The 19,920-nt window shown below is 38.2% G+C and overlaps 2 pseudogenes; one reads left to right on the plus strand and one right to left on the minus strand.

Annotated features, from left to right (window-relative positions):
* Window positions 1-12,583: 12,583 nt before the first annotated feature.
* LOC150019466 (translation machinery-associated protein 7 pseudogene) lies at window positions 12,584-12,778 on the plus strand (annotated as a pseudogene).
* Window positions 12,779-16,107: 3,329 nt separating this feature from the next.
* LOC150019467 (U6 spliceosomal RNA) lies at window positions 16,108-16,206 on the minus strand (annotated as a pseudogene).
* Between the last annotated feature and the right edge of the window lie 3,714 nt (window positions 16,207-19,920).

A 19,920-nucleotide genomic window follows, 5' to 3' on the forward strand; every position in this document is an offset into this window, starting at 1 on the left:
GAGTGCTTAATAAATGCTCCCCTGCCTCACCTCATCTCTAGAAGAGAGTCAACAGCAAAGCAAAAATCACAGAGCCACAGTGCTGACTGGATTTAAGAAGTAAGAGAACAAAATAACAAACTTTGAAAAACAGAAAGCAACTGCATAAACCTGGAGTGAAGTCAAGGAAAAAAAAAAAAAAAAAGCATGCATGCCCTGATTGGTGTGGCTTTGTGGGTTGGGCATTCTCCTGTGAACCAAAAGGTTGCTGATTCAATTCCTGGTCAGGGCACATGCTCAATTGCTATCTGGTCTGGTCCTATATGAGAGACAACCCATAGATTGATGTTTCTCTCCCTCTCTTTTTCCCCTCCCTTCCCCTCTCTCTAATAATAAATAAAATCCTCTTTTAAAAAGTCATGCATATAGCCAGAAAGAAATAAAAATAATATTTCTGGATAAAAATAGAAAATAAAGATAAATTTGTACTCCTTTCCCCCATAATAAAAATAAATTAAAAACTGACCCTTTTAATGCCCTATGAGAATTGGCACAGCCCCTCATACATAAAAACATTATTAATTTTCTTGGTCATATTGGTATAATCAGTATAGTACAATCCATAATGAATTAAATATATACCCCTGCTTTAGCTAAAAAAGAAAGAAATCTAATTCCCTTCCTCCAGTATCTCTGAAAATCGGCATCCAGCAGGCAGCGAGGGCACTGATTAGAGTACTTCTTTAATAGAATCGGTACTGTGGACATTTTAACAATGTTGGCTATTAATTTTCCTCAATATTTTTTAACTATTCCCTCTCTCTAACTTGCTAGAAGTATATTGTCTTGAGAGAGATTTAATGCAAACGTATTTTCTTCTTCAAAGACTCCGCCGATCTTTAAGTATACAAACCTGAACGTGAAGGGAGAGCCAGCCTCATAACTGCTGTTTGTACCACAGAGCATGTTGGAAATTCATTCCCCACAGCGTATCTGGCCCCACGGCCTGAGTGAAACTGACTCCTCCCCAACCCCAACACCCTCTAACCCCCACCCCGCCCCAGCAGGTTCTCAGGACCTTGGATGCTGGGATCCCCCGTCCAGGGGAAGCACCACGTGCCCTTCCCCTTTCCATTATCCCTGAACATACACTGGCCCCAGATTTGTTCAGGGAATGTACCCGTTTCTATTGGAGAGCTCGGACGGCAGTTGGGGGGCGGGGGAGAGTCAGGGGGTGCAGAGAGGCTTCAGGCAAATACTTTCACCATGAGTAGTATTTCAGCGCAGAAATTCAGAGCCAGCTGGTCTCACTGATCCTTAACCTCTTGATGTAGGTCATTCCCGTAAGCTAGTTGGTCCGACTTCCCTGAAAATGTGATAGGAATGGAACAATATAAAGACTGTACACATGTCCCTATATTCTTCTCTTCTTTCAAAAGATAGAAGGAGGAAAGTAAGAATGGCAGGCAGGCAAAGCTGCTCTGAGTGCTGTTTCTGTGTCTGCATTTTTGATAACTGAAGCTTGGCCTCGCTGGAATATAGAGTACTTGTAAGGGTGAACTACCAGTTCTGTACTTGTGACACCTAAGAAACGATTTGGGCCACATGGCTTGCCTGGGGGTATATTCATTCAAAACCAAAACAGGCATAGCTAATCCAATCTCCCAGCAACCACACAGCAGGCCACAGTGACTACAGGGCCATTATTCCCTCCAGCCAGGCATAAAAATGCAGGCTGAGTATACAAGGAGGTTTGTTTAATGGTTACAGTGGGAGCCACTAACCAAGACCCACAGAGAATCAAAAGAGGGAATTCTTTACAGCATGTGGAGATAGTGCCTTCTGGGAGAGAAAACTCCTCATGTGCTGTCAATCTATGTAGAGATTTTATTACTGAGTTCATTTCCAGGATCAAGCAGATCTGCTAAGCTCTTCTTTAACAGTGACTACCTTCAAATGAGGACTTGAAATTTAACTTTACCCAAGTATATCAACATACATGATAAGCATATTGTTTCTAAAACACATTATTTGATAAGAATATACTTTAGTGGAGAAAAGCTTATCAATTCTCTTTGGTACACATTGCACTCTTGTGGGAAAGGACAGCCAAGTGCAAAAACTGAAGGTCATCTCCGCTTCCCTGTCCAGGAACTGTGGTCCCTAAGGAAATGGATCTAAGCCATACAATAAGGAAAGGACGGCAGTCTATCAAAATCTTACAGAAGGAATGAAGGAAAACCTCTGATTAGAATGATGAAGTAAGTGGGCAATCGCCAATCATCAATAACTTTGAAAACGCAACTTCTTATTTTATCTGTTCTGATAAAAGAGTATGAAAAACTTATTTATCAGAATTGAGTCAGTTCAAATATGGGAATTTAGTTCTATTTCATGTTGTTACATTGTCAAACTTTTAGAAAATAGTACCTAGGCTAGAACAAAGAATATTTTTGTGTTTCATAACCACAGGGCTTTAACACCAGTGCTTTCTACTAGAGAAATGTCAGAAGTAAAATATTTCTTGACTGATGCAATGTGTGGGTGAGTATTGCATGAGGAAAGTGCTTCACCTTTCTGAAATTAGTAAAATATATTGCTTAAGCCTTACAGTAGTTTTGATACTTCATCAGGCATGTTATGCTAACCTGTTTCTAAGTAATCTATAAGTTCAGTTATTAGAATCATTATTTTATAAAATAATGTTATTTTATTTTAAACCTTTATAAAATTATATATCTTTATACATCAAATTTAAACTTTTTTGTAATGATGTCTGCTAATACCATTTTTAAAATAATTGCTAAGGCCAACTGCTATTCTTATTCTAGTAAAAATGAATGAAATTCTGCAATGTTCAGGGAAGGAAACAAGCACTACAATATTTCACTGACTTTGGTGATCATGTAAAATAGGAATTGTACTGATTTTAATTTAAAGTATCTGATATTATTATGTAAATTTACAACTTGATACTTACTTTTTAAAATTACCAATAAATTGCCTTGGTAAAAGTTAATAGACATTAACCTCATATCTAAACATGGATTTTATTTTGTGAGATACCTTCCAATCCAAATGAAAAAAAGATTGCTGACATTGTTAAGAAAGCCCTCCCCTGCTGTGAGCTGGGACTGTCCCTTTGTCCATGGCATGTGGTGATCAGTCTTATTTCTCTAGGAAACTCAGTCTGAAGAAGGACTGAAAGGGCGATCATTCTACAGAACCCAGTCCTGTAGCGGACAAATGCAGAGGGAAGAGTAATGACCATGGAACCAGATAACTGTTTCACTCACGGTCAGACTCTGTAGTTAGGAGGCCTTTAAGAAGGCACAATGTCTCATGAAAGAGGAATTATATATGTGAGCAGTTTCAATTACAGTGAAGAAAAGATAAACAGGGAGACAATTTAAAGAAAAAATACTTTTTCTCCTCTCTCTTATTTTATATGAAGGACACAATATGGAATTTTATTAATTTTCTCACTTAGATAGTAATAGACACTTTGTGTGGTTCCTAAGATTGAGGTTGAGAAAACCTGATGAGTGAGAAGGGCATTCTGAGCAAGCCTCCCTGGATGTGATATCCAGAGACACTGCTCGCAGCTGTGTGTGAAGCACAGCATGCAATCATGTGCACATCTCTCAGGACCCAGTAAATCTCCTTGGACATTCACACACCCTCTCTGCACAACGTGCCCACCTCCATTAGACAAGCCCTTCACAGATTTCTCTTCTCCCTGGCATCCCAGATCTTATGCTGAAGGAGAGCAGCTATTGAAGAGAATGAAATCAAAAACGTAAATTGTCTATTAAATTTCTCTCCTGTTTTTACAAAATTATAAATTAATAACATGCATATACTGAATAATTTATCTTTTGGAAATTTTAATACCTTCATAAACTTCAAAAATCTAACTATATTACATAAATTCTCAAAAGGCTTACGGCTTTCTTATTGGTGTTCTCACCAAGACCACAGCATACTTTGAAGGTTGACACACAAAGTGGTAGAAATTTTTGAAGTAATAAATAATAAAAATTTAAGAATTTAAAAAGCAGAGTATTAGACAGAATCTCTTTCCAGTGTAACCCATCAAGCACTTTTATTCATGAAAGGTATCTGCTTACTATGCAATTCTATTAATTAAAGTTTAGTAACTACCAACAATCACTTTTATAGCTCCCTTCATTAACAAAAAAAAGAACAATGATTTCAAGTTGTTCCCACCTGGCTTTTTAATAACTGAACTGTTGCCACTGCTATCCCAAAGGTTATGAATAAACACCATTTAAAAAACCTCCAGAAATTAGAAATAATAGAAAGACAAGTGGGTTTGCTAATTTAAGAATCTACATCAAGACTTCTGGTCAAGAAGGAGGCATAGGAAGACATGCTTTGCCTCCTTGCTCAACCACAGAAAGAATTACAACTATATCTCAAAATAAATAAATAAATAACAATGAGAATTGTCAGAAAACCAAGCTGTATGGAAGTCCAACAATGAAGGATTTAAAGAAGCCACATTTATCCAGATGGATAGGAGAGACAGAGTTGCAGAGAGGGATGGAGAGGCATAAAGATGCAGTGTGGCGTGGAGAGGTGGCGTGGAGAGGTGGTGTGGAGAGGTGGCAGTAGTAGAACGTGTCATCCCACACTCACGTCTGGTGGATAAAAATTGGGAGGGATACCTTAGGAGTGAGCAATCCAGCCCTAGGCCAGACCACATAGCGCAGGGTTCCAGCACCGAGAAGATAAATCTTCATAATGTCTGGCTATAAAAACCAGTGGGGGTTGGAAGAAACTGCTGGCTTTTCAGGAGAGTCCAGTTAAGGGGTCCACACAGATTTAGGTGTACTCAAACCCACCTACTCTGGGATTCACCACCAGCGCAACAGCTGGAAGGGTGCTAGTACCATATGGGAAGTGGCTGAAGTGACTGAAAAGGGGGCAAGTGTCAGGCAAACCTCCAGAAGCCAGGCAGCGACATTGTCCCTCTCCATGCCCTCCTCCCACAGAGCCACAGAGCAGTGAAGTGGGTTGCCTCTCCCTGGCAAATACCTAAGTATCTGCCCTGGTGATTATGTAAGACTCTGCCCCATACAACATAGGTGAACTAAAACAGGGAGTCAAAGCAGTTCTATCTAATACCCAAAAACAAACACAGAGAGGCTGACAAATTGAGGAGGCAAAGAAATATAGCCCAAATGAAAGAACAGAACAAACCCAGAAAAAGAACTAAATGAAACAGAGATAACCATCCTACCAGATGCAAAGTTTAAAACCCTGGTGATCATGATGATCAAAAAACTCATTGAGTATAGAAAAAAACATAAGGGAAAAAATGAAGGTTACTCTAAGTGAAATAAAAAAAAAAATCTATAGGGACCCAACAGTGGAGAAAATGAAGCCTATAAACAAATCGATGATTTGGAACACAAGAAAGAAAAAGCACTCAGTCAGAACAGCAGGAAGAAAAGAGAATTTTTAAAAAATGAGGATAGGCTTAGAAACCTCTGTAACAACTTTAAACGTACCAACATCTGAATCATAGGTGTGCCAGAAGGAGAAGAGGAAGAGCAAGAAGTTGAAAACTTATTTGAAAAAAAAATAATGAAAGAAAGCTTTCCTACTTTTGTGAGGGAAATAGACATACAAGTCCAGAGAGCACAGAGAGTCCCATACAAGTTGGGCCCAAAGAGTAACACACCAAGATACATCGTAATTAATATGCCAAAGTTAAAGACAAACAGGGAATCTTAAAAGCAGCAAGAGAAAAGCAGGGTGTTACCTACAAAGGAGTTCCCATAAGACTATCAGTTGATTTCTCAAAAGAAACTTTACAGGCAATAAGGGACTGGCAAGACGTATTCGAAGTGATGAAAAGCACGGACCTACAACCACAATTACTCTACCCAGCTAAGCGATTACTTAGAATGGAAGGGCAGATAAAGTGCTTCACAGACAAGGAAAAACTAAAGGAGTTCATCGTCACCAAGTCATTATTACATGAAATGTTAAAGGGACTTTTTTAAGAAAAAGAAGATCAAAACTATGAACATTAACATGACAACAAACTCACAACTATCAACAACTGAGTCTAAAAAACAAAAACAAACTAAGCAAACAACCAGAACAGGAACAGAATCATAATTATGGGGATCATTTGGAGAGTTATCAGCAGGGAGGCAGAGGGGGAGAATGGGCAAAAATGTGCAGGGATTAAAAAGCATAATTGGTAGGAACAAAATGGATAGGAGGATGTTAAGAATAGTATAGGAAATGGAGAAGCCAACAACTTATACGCACTACCAATGCACATAAACTAAGGAGAAGATTGCTGGCGGGAAAGGGGGTAAAGGGTGGAGGGAGACAAAGAGGGAATAATTGAGACAACTATAATAGCATAACCAATAAAATATACTTTATAAAAGAATTTACTTCAACCACTGGTAGAAGAATAAGTTAAAATGAATAAATTGAAAACACAGTGTTTTTTTCCTCTTTTTTATCTGCCGTAATGTCTGGAGACGAAGAATTTCATGATGTCAGTCATTGAAAGATGACACATTACTGATTTGGAATGCTAAGAAATAAAAGAGTGTCTTCCGGTCAAGACAGCAGTGGGACAGACATGGCTCACTTGTTCACACAGCCACATCAAAATTACAACTAAAATATAAAACACTTGGAACCATCAGAAATTGAGTTGAATGAAGTCTGACAACTACGGAATTAAAGAAACCATATTCATCCAGACTGGGAGGAGGGGCTCAGACAAGAAATGGGCTGGTCTCTCACCCACATGTGGTGGATAAAAATTCAGGAGAGATACCTCAGGAGCAAGGAGTCCCATCCCAGGGTTCCAGTGCCAGGAACATAAGTCCCCACAATTTCTGGCTGCAAAATCAGCAAAGATTGAGTCAACGGAAGAAACTGCTGGAGCCCCAAGCAATTCCTCTTAAAGAGCCAACACACATGCTCACCTTCTCAGACTTACTCCCTCTGAGCTCCAGCACTGGGGTAGCAGCTTTGAAAGGCACCAGTGGTATAGAGGAAGAAACTGAATTGTCTGGCATCTAGGCGAGCAGAGGCCATTGTCCCTTTTCTAAATCCTCCCCCAGAGAGCTGGCAAGCTGGTGCCATATCTGAGACTCCATGGCACACTGTTTGATCCACCTTGGAGATTCTCCAGAGACTCTGCCTTACCCAACTAATGGGCCCACTTAAACTGCTTTTCCTTGTGAATGATTGGTCTTGGTTCATGCTTCAGAACTTCCTAAATGCTATCAAATAAGGCATAGATGGTCTCAGTGAGCCCCAGGCACAGCACTAGCAGCAGCCAGTCAGATTCACACCTTGGCTTCTTCGGGGGATTTGCAAGTTTGGCACAAGCAGCAGCCATCTCAGATTGTTGTATATCACAGTCAGGATGGAAACAGGCAAAACACAGGTGGGGGCTGACCTTGGCCTGCACCACTCAGGAAACCCCAGGGCGAACACACCAGGTGGACAACTACAGACCACGTTGGAACACCACCACCCTGCCCCTGCATAGCTCATCCTCCACAGAGGGTGGAGATTGATGGTAAGTGGTCACAGTCAATCCTTGAAGCTGATTGGCCTGGGTAAATCCCTGCCATTGATCTGCCAAAAGCAACCAAACTCAACTACAAGAGAAAGGTGTGCTCAGCCCCACAAAGGGTGAACCTTGAGTACCCAGCTTGGGTGATAGAAGAGGCTGTGCCACTAGACCCTACAGGACACTTACTACATTAGACCACACTACCAAGACACAGAATAAAAACAATTCTACCTAATACATAGAAACATGGCCTAAATGAAAGAACAGATCGAAAGTCCAGAAAAAGAGCTAAACAAAATAGAGATAAGCAATCTTTCAGATGTAAAGTTCAAAACACTGGTTATAAATATGCTCAAGGAACTTAGTGAGGACTTCACCAGCACAAAAAAGATCCAGTCATAAATGAAGGATACACTGATTGAAATAAAGAACAATTTACAGAAAAACAACAGTAGAGTGGATGAAGCCGAGAATCAAATAAATGATTTGGAATATAAGGAAGCAAAAAAACAAAACAAAACAAAACAAAAAAACAACCAGTCAGAACAACAAAAAGAAAAAAGAATCTAAAAAAATGAAGAAAGTGTAAGCAGCCTTTGGGACAACTTCAAGAGGTCCAACGTTCATATTGAAGGGGTGCCAGAAGAAGAGAAAGAGCAAGAATTTAGAAATCTCTTTGAAAAAGTAATGAAAGAAAACTTCCCTAAGTTGGTGAAGGAAATAGACATGCAAGTCCGGGAAGCACAGAACGTCCCAAACAAGCTAGACCCAAAGAGGACCACACCAAGACACATCATAATTAATATGCCAAAGGTTAAAGATAAAGAATCTTAAAAGCGGCAAGAGAAAAGAAGTTGGTTACCTAACTAATTAACCCATAAAACTTTCAGCTGATTTTTCAAAAGAAACTGCAAACTAGAAGGGACTGGCAAGAAAAACTCAGCAAAGATACCATTTAGAATCGAAGGGCAGATAAAGAGCTTTCCAGACAAGAAAAAACTAAAGGAGTTCATCATCACCAAACCACTCTTATATGAAGTGATAAAGGGACTTACTTAAGGAAAAGAAGAAGATCAAAACTATGAACTATAAAATGGCAAAGAATACAAATCTGTCAACAGTTGACTCTAAAAAAACAAACTAAACAAACAAAAAGAACAGAGACAGAATCATGGATATGGAGAGTGTTTTGATGGTTGCCAGATTGGAGGGTGGTATGTGAATGGGTGAAGAGGTGAGGGGATTATGAAGTACAAATAGGCAGTTACAGAATAGCCGTTGGGATGTAAAGTACAGTACAGAAAATGGAGTAGCCAAAGAACTTATACACATGGACATGAACAATGGTGAGAAGATTGCCTGAGGGAATGGGGGTTTCTGGGTGGAGGGGGGCAAAAGGGGAAAGTTCAGGACAACTGTAATAGCATAATCAATAGAATATAATTTAAAAAAATAAATAAAAGAGCCGTTATATATGAAAATAAACCCTAAAAGTTTGAGAGGAATTCCCTTATTAACTGATTCCAATAATGAAATGCATTATCAAATGTCTGCTGTTACATTTAACTCTATTCAAATATAACATAAGATTCAGAATAAAATCTCTAAGACAAGATATCAGAAATATAGGGACACTAGAACATAATCCTTCACCACCTGTGGTATTAACTGAGTGGACATGAGTGAGCACATTTCTAGCATTTGTCTTGATGCTTAAAAGATATTATAGTCAGCATTCAACCTTCTACACTTATAAAGTTTCCAAAGCCATTGGTATAATTTTTAGGTCAATTTAACACAATGAAATGAAACTGGAAGGTTTATGAGATTCTACCATATAATTTGAATGAATTCATTTTGAGTTAGAGTCACTAAAGTATTAGATAAATATTTATCTGCACTTCTGTTACTAGGCACTTCCATTTTATATGTATTTTAGTTTTATTGAGACAAAGGAGGAATTTACCAGCTATATTAAGAATTTTAATCAGAAATCCAGAAAGGAAAGTGCCAGGGTTAAAGCATCTGGAAAACTACAGCCCAGGCATACATGAGGGCAAAGCACATTGGGGATGATTCCTCTTGAGGTAAGAAGCATTAAACATTTAAAAACCCCTTCCTAGTGTTCTACAATTTTTAACAAGCCAAAGAACTAGCAATTCCTGTTGAGTGTTTGTTTTGCACAAGAAAAAAACAAGGATGAAAAAGAAAAAAACTTACGTTGTGTTTTTAGTTCATCGAAGCAAGGTAAAAGTTATGTTTTGTTGTGTCTGGTATGCTAATGTTTAACCTGACTTAGCTTTAAGAAGTTTGCCACTGTATTAATTACATAGTTAGATGAAATTTAATACAAAGAAATCCTCTTTCCTCCCAGTCTTTCCTGTGTTCCTAAAGGTGGTTCTGGCTAACAACCTTAGTTATTTCAGAAATTTACAAGTATTAATAATAAAATGACAATTGCTTGTTTATCATCTTTTAAATGAACAAATCTTTATTAAGTACTTATTATTTACCCAATAACCGCAAAAGTTTCTGTTTATTAGGTACCTAGTTTGTATCAGGCACATATACTACATACTAGTTATATGTTCAGGTTATTTATACAGTTATGTCATACCAGGAGTGTATACCTTACTATAGTATACACAATAATATGACATGATGTGTATTGAATTATAATTTGAATTACAATCCTCCAGGTTAGTAAGTTAAACTCAGATATTGTTTTCTCAAAGTTTGTATAAGTTCAAATTGGCATTTCAAAGAAAAAAATGCAGAAAATATTTTGAAATACATGAGAATGAAAAGACAACTTATCAAAATCTGTGGGATGCAGTAAAAGCAGAGCTTAGAGGGAAATTTATAGCATTGGGTACATAAATTAGAAAATAAGAAAGCTCTAAAACCAATCTACTTTTTTACTCTAGGTACCTAAATTTAGGAAAACAAAGACACAAGTTTTATGTTAATTATGACATCTAAGTGTTATATTATATATACAGTTTCTGTGAAAAATAATTTCTCTATAAATATATTATATATTTTAATATGTTTTATTGATTATGCTATTACAGTTGTTCCAATTTCTTTTCCCTCTACTCCCCTCCACCCAGTGACCTTCCTTTCTCCAGTTGTCCCCCAAATTAGTCTATGCCCATTGATTGTGCATATAGTTCTTCTCAACATCTTCCTATCTACTCCACTCCCTCCTACTATGCTTCTTAATTCCTGCATCATCTTCCTCCCTTTCTCCCCTCCCCACACCCCGCTGACCTGCCACCTATATGTTCCCCATACCTATAATTCTTTTTCTACTCTGGTTGCCTACTTACTTTGCCTTTGTTTCAATTCCCTAGCTCCTGTTGTTGGTTGTTGTGATACAGTTCATTTTAATGTTCATAGTTTTGATCCTCCTTCTTCTAAACAAGTCCCTTTAACATCTCATATAACAGTGGTTTGGATGTGATGAACTCCTTCAGTTTTACTTTGTCCTGGAAGCACTTTCTCTGCCCTTCTATTCTGAATGACAGCTTCGCTGGATAGAGTAATAATGGCTGTAGGTTTTTGATTTTCATTACTTTGAATATTTCTTGTCAGTCCCTTCTTGCCCAAAAAGTCTACTTTGAGAAATCAGCTGATAGTCTAATTGGGACCCCTTTGTACATAATTCTTTTCTTCTCTCTTGCTGCTTTTAAGATTCTCTTTTTATCTTTAATTTTTGACATTTTGATTATAATGTGTCTTGGTGTGGTTCTCCCTGGGTCCAGTCTATTTGGAACTCTCTGTGTTTCCTGGACCTGTAAGTCTATTTCCTTTCCCAAGTTAGGGAAGTTCTGTTTCATTATTTTTTCAAATAATTTTTCAACTTCTAGTTCTTCACCTTCTGGCAACCCTATAATTCGGATGTTCACTCTCTTATAATTGTCCCAGAGGTTTCTGACCTTCTCCTCATTTACGCACTTCTCATTTCCTCTTTCTGCACTGGCTGACTGTTTGTTCCTTCCCTATGTTCCGATTTGTTGATTTGATCCTTGGTTTTCCTTCCCTCATCACTTGTTTCATATGTGTTTTTGTTCATTTCAGAAGGACTAGCCTTCTTTCCTTCCCCGTCTTGATTAAGTCCCGCTATTATTTCTGTAAGCAGTCTTATAACTATAGCTCTGAACTGAGCCTCAGAAAGGTTTTCTATCTGTTCGTTCATTAATTCATGTATTTGCTTTCTGGTCAGCTGCGTGATTGAAATCTCTTTCATCATCCCTACCAACCTGGCAGTTTTTTTGCTTCCTGGGCAGTGCTGTCACACCTCCTACGCTATAGGGGTTGGAGCCCTGTGCACTTGTCACTACCGGGTGACCCTTCTCACCACACTGTGGTACTTTGTGTGGGGGCGGAGTCCAAGATGGATTCCTGCTGTTCTCTCTCTGCTGAGAGACCGGGAGCTTCCTCCTCCGTCCCCACACCCTCTCAGCCTCACAGTCCAAGGCAATGGAGGTCTGCCTTCCCAGCAAGCTGATGGGTTTGGTCTGCAGCTAGGGGTGCTCCCAGGCACTTCTCGCCTCCCCTTAAATATGGGTGTCTGTGCTTACTGTAGTCCTGCTGCCCATTGCAACAGCTGCTGCCACCAGCACAGTTTGACTCTCCACCCCAGTTTCGCCCCTCCTACCTGTCTGAACGAGCACCTCTTGTTTATAACTTCTTACATTGGACTTTCATGTAGCTTTATTCATTGAAACTTCTGGTTATTTCTGGTTTTGCGGTAGTTGTAGTCCTTAGTTGTGGAGGGAGACAGAGTGTGTCAGTCTAGGCCTCCATCTTGGCTGGAAGTCTATAAATATATTATTGATATATATGTTAAATATAAATTTATATTAACTATATATTTTTAATATAATTGCTACCTTAATTACACATTAGCAAATGGCAAGAAATATTATTTTCTATTGTTTCAATAATGGAGGAGAATGGACATGTGAATAAAACAAAATTGGATATTAAAAGTAATGGTAATTGGCAGGTGCCATGTCTGGCTGTGAAGGCAATAAGAAGAATCCCCTGAAGCAGCCCAAGAAGCAGGCCAAGGAGATAGATGAGGAAGATCAGGCATATAAGCAGAAGCAAAAAGAGGAGCAGAAGAAACTTGAGGGGCTAAAAGCAAAGGCCACAAGGAAGGGCCTCCTGGTCACAGGTAGAATTAAGAAATCTGGCAAAAAGTGAGCTGTTCCTTGTGCTTGGGGCAATGGTGATCCTTAATTCCATTCCTGTTTTAACATCTGACTCCCTGTCATAACATCTCTTGCCACCTATAGCTGAATGAAGTATTTTCTTGGAGCCTGTTGTACATTTAAGAATAAACTTTGGTAAAAAAAAAAATTATTTTTTAAAGAAGTAATAGTAAAATAAATGGCATGTTATTTTCTTTTGACAATGGTTTTATTTGTAGAATATCAAAATATGGACTTGAAATAGCTCAGGAACAGAGTCCTGAGTCCTCTTTATTGAAACATTTCTCTATAATCTACTACCTCTGTTGACAATAGATTATTCTCAAATATATTGACCTTTTTCTCTCAAATTTCATTTCTGAAGTAAGGAAAGTAATAATAATTACTCTATGCCACACCGATCTGACTTCAACTCACTCCAACAGTGAAATTTCTTGTATGAAGGTCACCACTAAGCTCCAAATACCCCTTCTGCCTCTCAGCAACTTTTAGCACAAGACATCATGCTCTATGATGAAAACATTTTCTTCTTTCGCTTCGATGACACCACACAGAACCTGTTTTCCTCCTTCACAAGCCAACTTCCTGGCCTCTTTTCCTGACTCCTCCTACAGACCTAACAGGGGTTTATTGAGATAGCTTTCTTCTCCCTGTATATACTCTCTGAAGGCAGCTTCACCTAGTCCCATGTTAAGTAATTCTATGTGCTCATGATTCTCAGATACAGTCATTCCAGTCCCTAACTTTCTCTTAAACTCCTGAATCCTATATTTATAACCATGTGCTTACCTGATATTTCTCCTTGTATGTCTTGAGCAAATTAAACATCAAAAATAGAATTCCTGATTCTGTTCTAAAAATAGTTCTCTACCTTCAAAAAATGGCCACAATATCCTTTTAGTTACTGTGTCCAAAAACTTTTTCCTTTCCCTTATTGCCTCAATTTAAGACGAGTTCTGGACTGAGAGAGGTTTGAAGGCCTCCTTTACCTCTATTGTACATGACGTTTATTGCTAGATTGTATACTTATTGCTTGTATTTTAGAAATAGTTATTATGGGAAGATCACAGTGGTCTAGCTAGTTTAAAAGGAGTATGAACTCCACAGACAGGAAGAAAGAATATATTCACATCAGGCGAAAGAAAGAAAGAGAAAGAAAGAGGAAGAATGGACAAATTTATAGTTTTAGGATATTTTGTAAAATCCAAATGTCAAGAAGTACTCTTCATCTTTTGCTACCTGAGCAGGAACAGTACACTTTATACATGTAAGAATACATGCAGTAAATTTGGTTTGACAGAGATGAAGAAAACATGATATTAATGAATTTCCTTAGGTTATGCATGATGTGTACTAAGTTGTTTCTGACTTCACATTTCATTTCATTTTTCTTTTTTTTAAGGAAACAGGTTTTTATTTACAGGATTCCAACCTGGGGGATGCTGGGAGCACTCTTGCTCAGAGCCCTGTTCTCCCATGAGACCCAGCACTTCACTTGCTCCCCAAAAGGCTCCAAGCCAAAACCATGGCCAGAAGTTCCCCACATCCTCATCTGTTCTCAAACCAGCTGCACAAACAGTTCTCCATCCCCTCTGGAAAGCGCACTTATGGGTTTCAGAGTCGCCACCCTCTTGCAGCAGTTGTCTCCCTCAGGATCTGGAGTATGCTGTCCTCAGCCTCCATGTAATAGTCCAGGAATACATGTGCTATGTTACATTGGATCATGGTGGAGTCCTGGGAGGCACACGTCACAAGAGAGTGGCTTCTCCATAAATCCTCCAGAGAAGCCAAAGTCTACACTCCTGGTCATGTAAGAAACAAGGACATAGTGACTCCCAAACCAGTACAAAATCAGCAATAACAAAGGGCAAATGAAATTAAAGGGTCTCTGAGAGGGGAGTTGACAGCACTGGCATATCTACAAATCACAGAAGTGGCATTTAGATAACCGTGTTAGATTGTAACTCCTGAGTAACCAGTAATGGAGAAACGGGGAAGAAGGAGAGGGGAGGGGGAGCTAATTGCGTTAGGGCGGGGAAGCTAATCACTTTAGGGTGGCAATTTCATGGTGGGGAAGCTAAGACTAAAACCAGTTTCCTTTGTCTACTTGGCGCGCACATTATCCTGGCTGTGAGCGTGCGCCCCGCTCTGCAGACTCGTGAATAAAGGCCTCGCTTTATTGCTCAAGTCCTGTGTCCTAGTTTTTATTGTGAGTGTTTCTCACAGTCATAGTTAAGCATTCCAGGCATCTCCCACAAATCTGTCCATGGTGAGGCAGGTCCCCCCGCACGGTGCCATCAGCTCTCTCCTTACACCCTTTCCTCCGCCTGCACAGCTGCCTTCGTTACTACAGACCGCATGGCGGAATCCCCTTCTACTTCACTACAGCAGGCCGCGTGGCAGAATCCTGACTACAAACTGCATAGCTGCTTGCTGCTCCCTCTCTCAGACCTCATGGCCAAATCCCCGTACTTCAGGGCTCATGTCTCATGGCTCTCCTGTTTCTAACTAACCCAGGCTGCGTGGCTGAACCCTCAGAGGAGCAGATGTAACTCCTCCCTCATGACAGGCAGCACGGCAGAATCTCTTTCTCTCTCAGCCCTCATGGTGGACTGGCACTTCTCTATACTCACCCTTCGCGTGTGTCTACTTCCTCTGGGCTGCCCTCTTCACTACAGACCCGCACAGCTACCTGCTGCTTCCTCACTACTCCACGGCAGATCGCACATATTTCATTATAAAATTACCTTCTTCTGTTGCTTTTATTCTCAAATTTAACAAATCTTTTTATTACATATAACATTGCAAAAGCAATTGGCAAGCTGTAGACTTAAATCTGAACCAAATTGTCTAGCATGAAAATGGGATTGCCACACAGTCACAAAGGTGAATGTGATTTTTAAAAAGTACAATAATAAAAATATTTCAATTTAAAAACCTGTCATCCAGGCTACATTTTTAATGCTTTGATAAAAGGATTATTATTAAAAGGACATAATATTTATAAGTCTCAAAACTGATCTTAACTTTGGAATTCCTTCTCTTTATCTGTCATCATCAACCTCATCTTGCCAGAAGATAATCTAAGCATGTTAAATGTCTTAAAGGAAATAAAAGAAATAACCAAGATAGATCCAATTGCAAATTCTAAGGAAATAAAAGAAATAACCAAGATAGATCCAATTGCAAATTCTATGAACAGAAATGATCAAAAGGAAAGATTTTTTTCATGTTGGGTGACTTATTTGAATACAATATGTTGAGTTTCTTTTGCTTTGTTTGTTTTAGAGTTTTTCCGCTTTTTTAATTCATTTATTTATAAAAACATGGAAACACTTCATGAATTTGTGTCATCCTGATGGAGTCACGCTAATCTCTGTATCATTTCAATTTTAGTATATGTGCTGCCTAAGAGAACACTGTACATCTTTTATTTTAAAATTTAATTATCTTTTTCTGATTAAAAGAATAGAAACTTTTGTACAAGGCAGGGATGTTTCTTATGTGTATGACATTATAGGTAAATTTTTTTAGAAATATGTTCTTAGCTGAGGAATATATTTCAAATGATATCAGGAATAGCCCAGACTTCAGATTGTGTCAACAGATAATCTTGGACTCAAGTCTGAGTTCGGTCACTTGACATCTCAGAAACTAGACAAGATATTTCATCTCTCTAAATCTCAGTTTCCTTATGACTGAAATGTGAGTAAAGAAATTCGCAGTTGTTAAGGTGGAATGAGCTCCTGTGGCAGCCTCCTCCCTACCACATGGAGCTCCAACTATTTTACTGTGAGTAAATGTCCCTATCGTGAAGGGGTTTAATGATTGAAGGTGCATTTATAGAAGAAATCAACTTTCTAACTATAACTCCTCACTATACTATTCAGAGAGTTTTTTAGCTTCATGAGCTATATGAGTTTAACATCACCATAATTTTCAATGTAAACAATTGAACTGACTGTCTAGAAGTTGAGTTTGAGGGAAAACTGACATGAAATGTTATGAGCATGTTCTTCTTATTGGAATCCAGTTTATTCTGTTAGATTACCATTTTTCTAAAGAACAAACACACTTATGTCTGACTCCACTTTTACTTTTAGTTTTCAAAAATCTCACTCATGATATCTGAAGACCAATGCTGGTAAGTTGACCAATATGAAAATGTCAATATTCACTTTCTTTGAACTAAAAAACTAGCTTTAATTAAATATTACACTAGAGTTGTTCCTCATTTAACACACTGCATCACAGAAATTTTAATTGGAAGTACATTTTCTGTTAATTGTAATTACACTGCTTTTGAGGGTAGTCTCATTACTATTAAATACCATTTAAAGTTATACAGCAAATATTTTAACATTACATATTTTATTTTCAGAACTTTTTATAATAAAATGAATATAAGATCGAGAAAATAAAATATAAAAAAGAAAATAAATCACATGCAGTTTTATTTGCCAGACATAAATATATTTAGTATTTTATTATATTTCCTTTTTGTGTATGTTTATTTCATATGACATGATCATTTTAGCTGATGTATATCCTAGTTTTTCACTTAACATAAAAAAACTTCTTTAATTGTTATATAAATCCTATCTATGAATAAATTATAATTTATGTAGCCATGTTGCTATTGTGTATGTGTGTGGGGGGTGAGAACTTGCTGACATAATGAGCAGTTTATATAAAGTATTCCAAAATGTGTTTAATCCATAACAACTAAATACCTATAATAGAAACTCTTTGTTAAATATTAAATAGAAATAAATACATATGTACTTAAACAGAAATAGGTTATTTTAGTTTTATATTTACTTATAATGGAGGCACACAGTTTTATAATTAGCATTTGGTATATTAGTAAATATATAAGAAATTCTATGCTTACTCCTAAATCTTGTAATCTATAGGTTCAGTTACTTTCTCTTTCGGCATTTGTCCTTTAAAAAATACAACTACTGCCCTGATTGGTATGTCTGTTGGTTGAGCATTGTCCTGCAAACTGAAAGGTCGCTGGATGGTTTCCTGGTGAGGGCACATGCCTGGGCTTCAGGTTCAGTCCCCCAGTCAGAGTATGTGCAAGAAGCAACAGTCGGGACCCATGCAAGAGACAACAGATTGATATTTATCTTTCATGTTGATGTTTCTCTCCCTCTATTTCTCCCTCCCTTCTACTCTCTCTAGAATCAATAAAAAGAAAAAATTGTTTTAAAAAATAGGTAGAATTTTTAAAAATGCAATTACTGATTTTAAAAATGTGCTAAGTTTCACTTTTACCTTCTTTGTCCATATTCTGTAGGAATTCTCAAAATAGAAAAAAGAAAATGGGAAATGTATACAGGTAAGAAAGGACAGTCCACCTTGAATGACATTGTGTATAAAAGTTCACTGGCTTCCCCAGTGAGAAAAGAGACTGAAAAAGCCTCGACTGCAAGAGGCAGCAGACTGAACAGGGTCAGAAACAGAAACGTGCACTCATTGGTTTTTACTTGTAGCTGTCGAGGAAGCAGAACTTCCTGTTTGAAATTTTTAGTACAGTTAAATAAAAAGAAAAAGGAAGTTATGCTCTTTGCAACTTTTTTCCCATTTTACTGAACATGAACAAAAATCCCATCAAACTGTAGATGCAGAGACAATGACTAAATAACTCAGGAAATACTTCTGGATGGTAATAATTTTAAAGAAAGTGTAATTTAGCACTACAATTATTTACTTTTCATTTCACTCTTCCCCTATATTTTTACTTTCTGCACATTTCACCTGAAAGATCTAAAATATTTTATATATTTTTCTTCAACTCTTTAAGGAATTTTTCAGTGGGCAATTCAGTGAAAGATAGGTATTTTCTTCAAACACCAGAGAGAGGGTAAGAATAGAAAAGGCTGTTTTATATTTACTTCTAGAAGGTAATTTTCTCATGAACTGTGTATTTAGAATTGTTACCTGTAATGTTCTTGTCCCCAAAGGCTTATTAACATTTCTCTCAGCTCTTTTGTTATCACAAACCTGAAACATGCATAAAGATAATGTCATTTTTATTTTTATGTCAACTATTCAAATATGGAAAAAATCTTCTCTAAATATTAGAAAATAGTGGATCTTTCAGAACAAGGTTCCATTCCAAGGTCACTGAGAGAAAACTGATATTTTCTTAAATTTGAATTTGCATGGGAAAGAACATTACTATCCAATCACAACTGTCATGAAGCTGAAGGAAAAGAGTAAAAAAGATTATCTTAAATACTATATATATCTTTAATACTCACCCAAGGATATGTTTATTGATTTTTAGAGAGAAAGACAGGAAGAGAGAGAGAGAGAGAGACATTGACTAGTTGCTTCTGGGTAGGAGCACTGATTGGGGATTGACTGGTTGCCTCCCTACACCCCTGACAGGGTGAACCCACAACTTAGGCATGTGCCCCAATCAGAAACAGAACCTGCAACCTTTTGGTGGATAAGACCATGCTCCAACCAACTGAGCCACCTGCCCAGGGACACAGTACTGTTTGTTTTCTTTTTATCCTCATCAGAGGACATTTAGAGAGAGAGGGAGAGAGAGAGAAACATTGATGAGATAGAGAGAAGAGAGAGAAGTGTCAATCAGTTGCCTCCTGTAAGCACCCTGACAGGGTCAAACCCTAAACCCAGACATGCCCCCTGACCAGGAATCAAATCCACAACCTTCCAGTTCCAGAATGATGTTCTAACCTATTACTGAGCAAAGTGGGGCTCATTCATGCGGCACCTTGGTATATGACACAACAATAAGTGTTGAGAAAAACAGGTCTTTATTTACAATATTCCAACCTAGGGAAGGAGGGGTGGGCTGGAAGCACTTCTGCTCAGAGCTCTCTTCTCCCATGACACTCAGCAAGCACTTCTCTTGCTCCACAAAAGGTTATAAACCAAAACCAAGCCCCAGTTTCCCATCCACTATCTGTCAGCTCTCTCCTTCAGGATCTGGAGTATGGTGTCAGCAGCCTCCATATAACAGTCCAGAAAAGGATGTGCCATGGTACACTGGATCATAGTGAAGACCAGGAGGGGCACAAGTCCTAAGAGAGTGCCCTCTCCATATGTCCCAAGTTCCAAGAGTCCAGATAGAGTTCGGGTCTACAAGGCGTG

Source organism: Furipterus horrens, unplaced genomic scaffold (genome assembly GCF_987537825.1).
Source record: "Furipterus horrens unplaced genomic scaffold, mFurHor1.1.pri manual_scaffold_2, whole genome shotgun sequence".
Lineage (NCBI taxonomy): Eukaryota > Metazoa > Chordata > Mammalia > Chiroptera > Furipteridae > Furipterus > Furipterus horrens.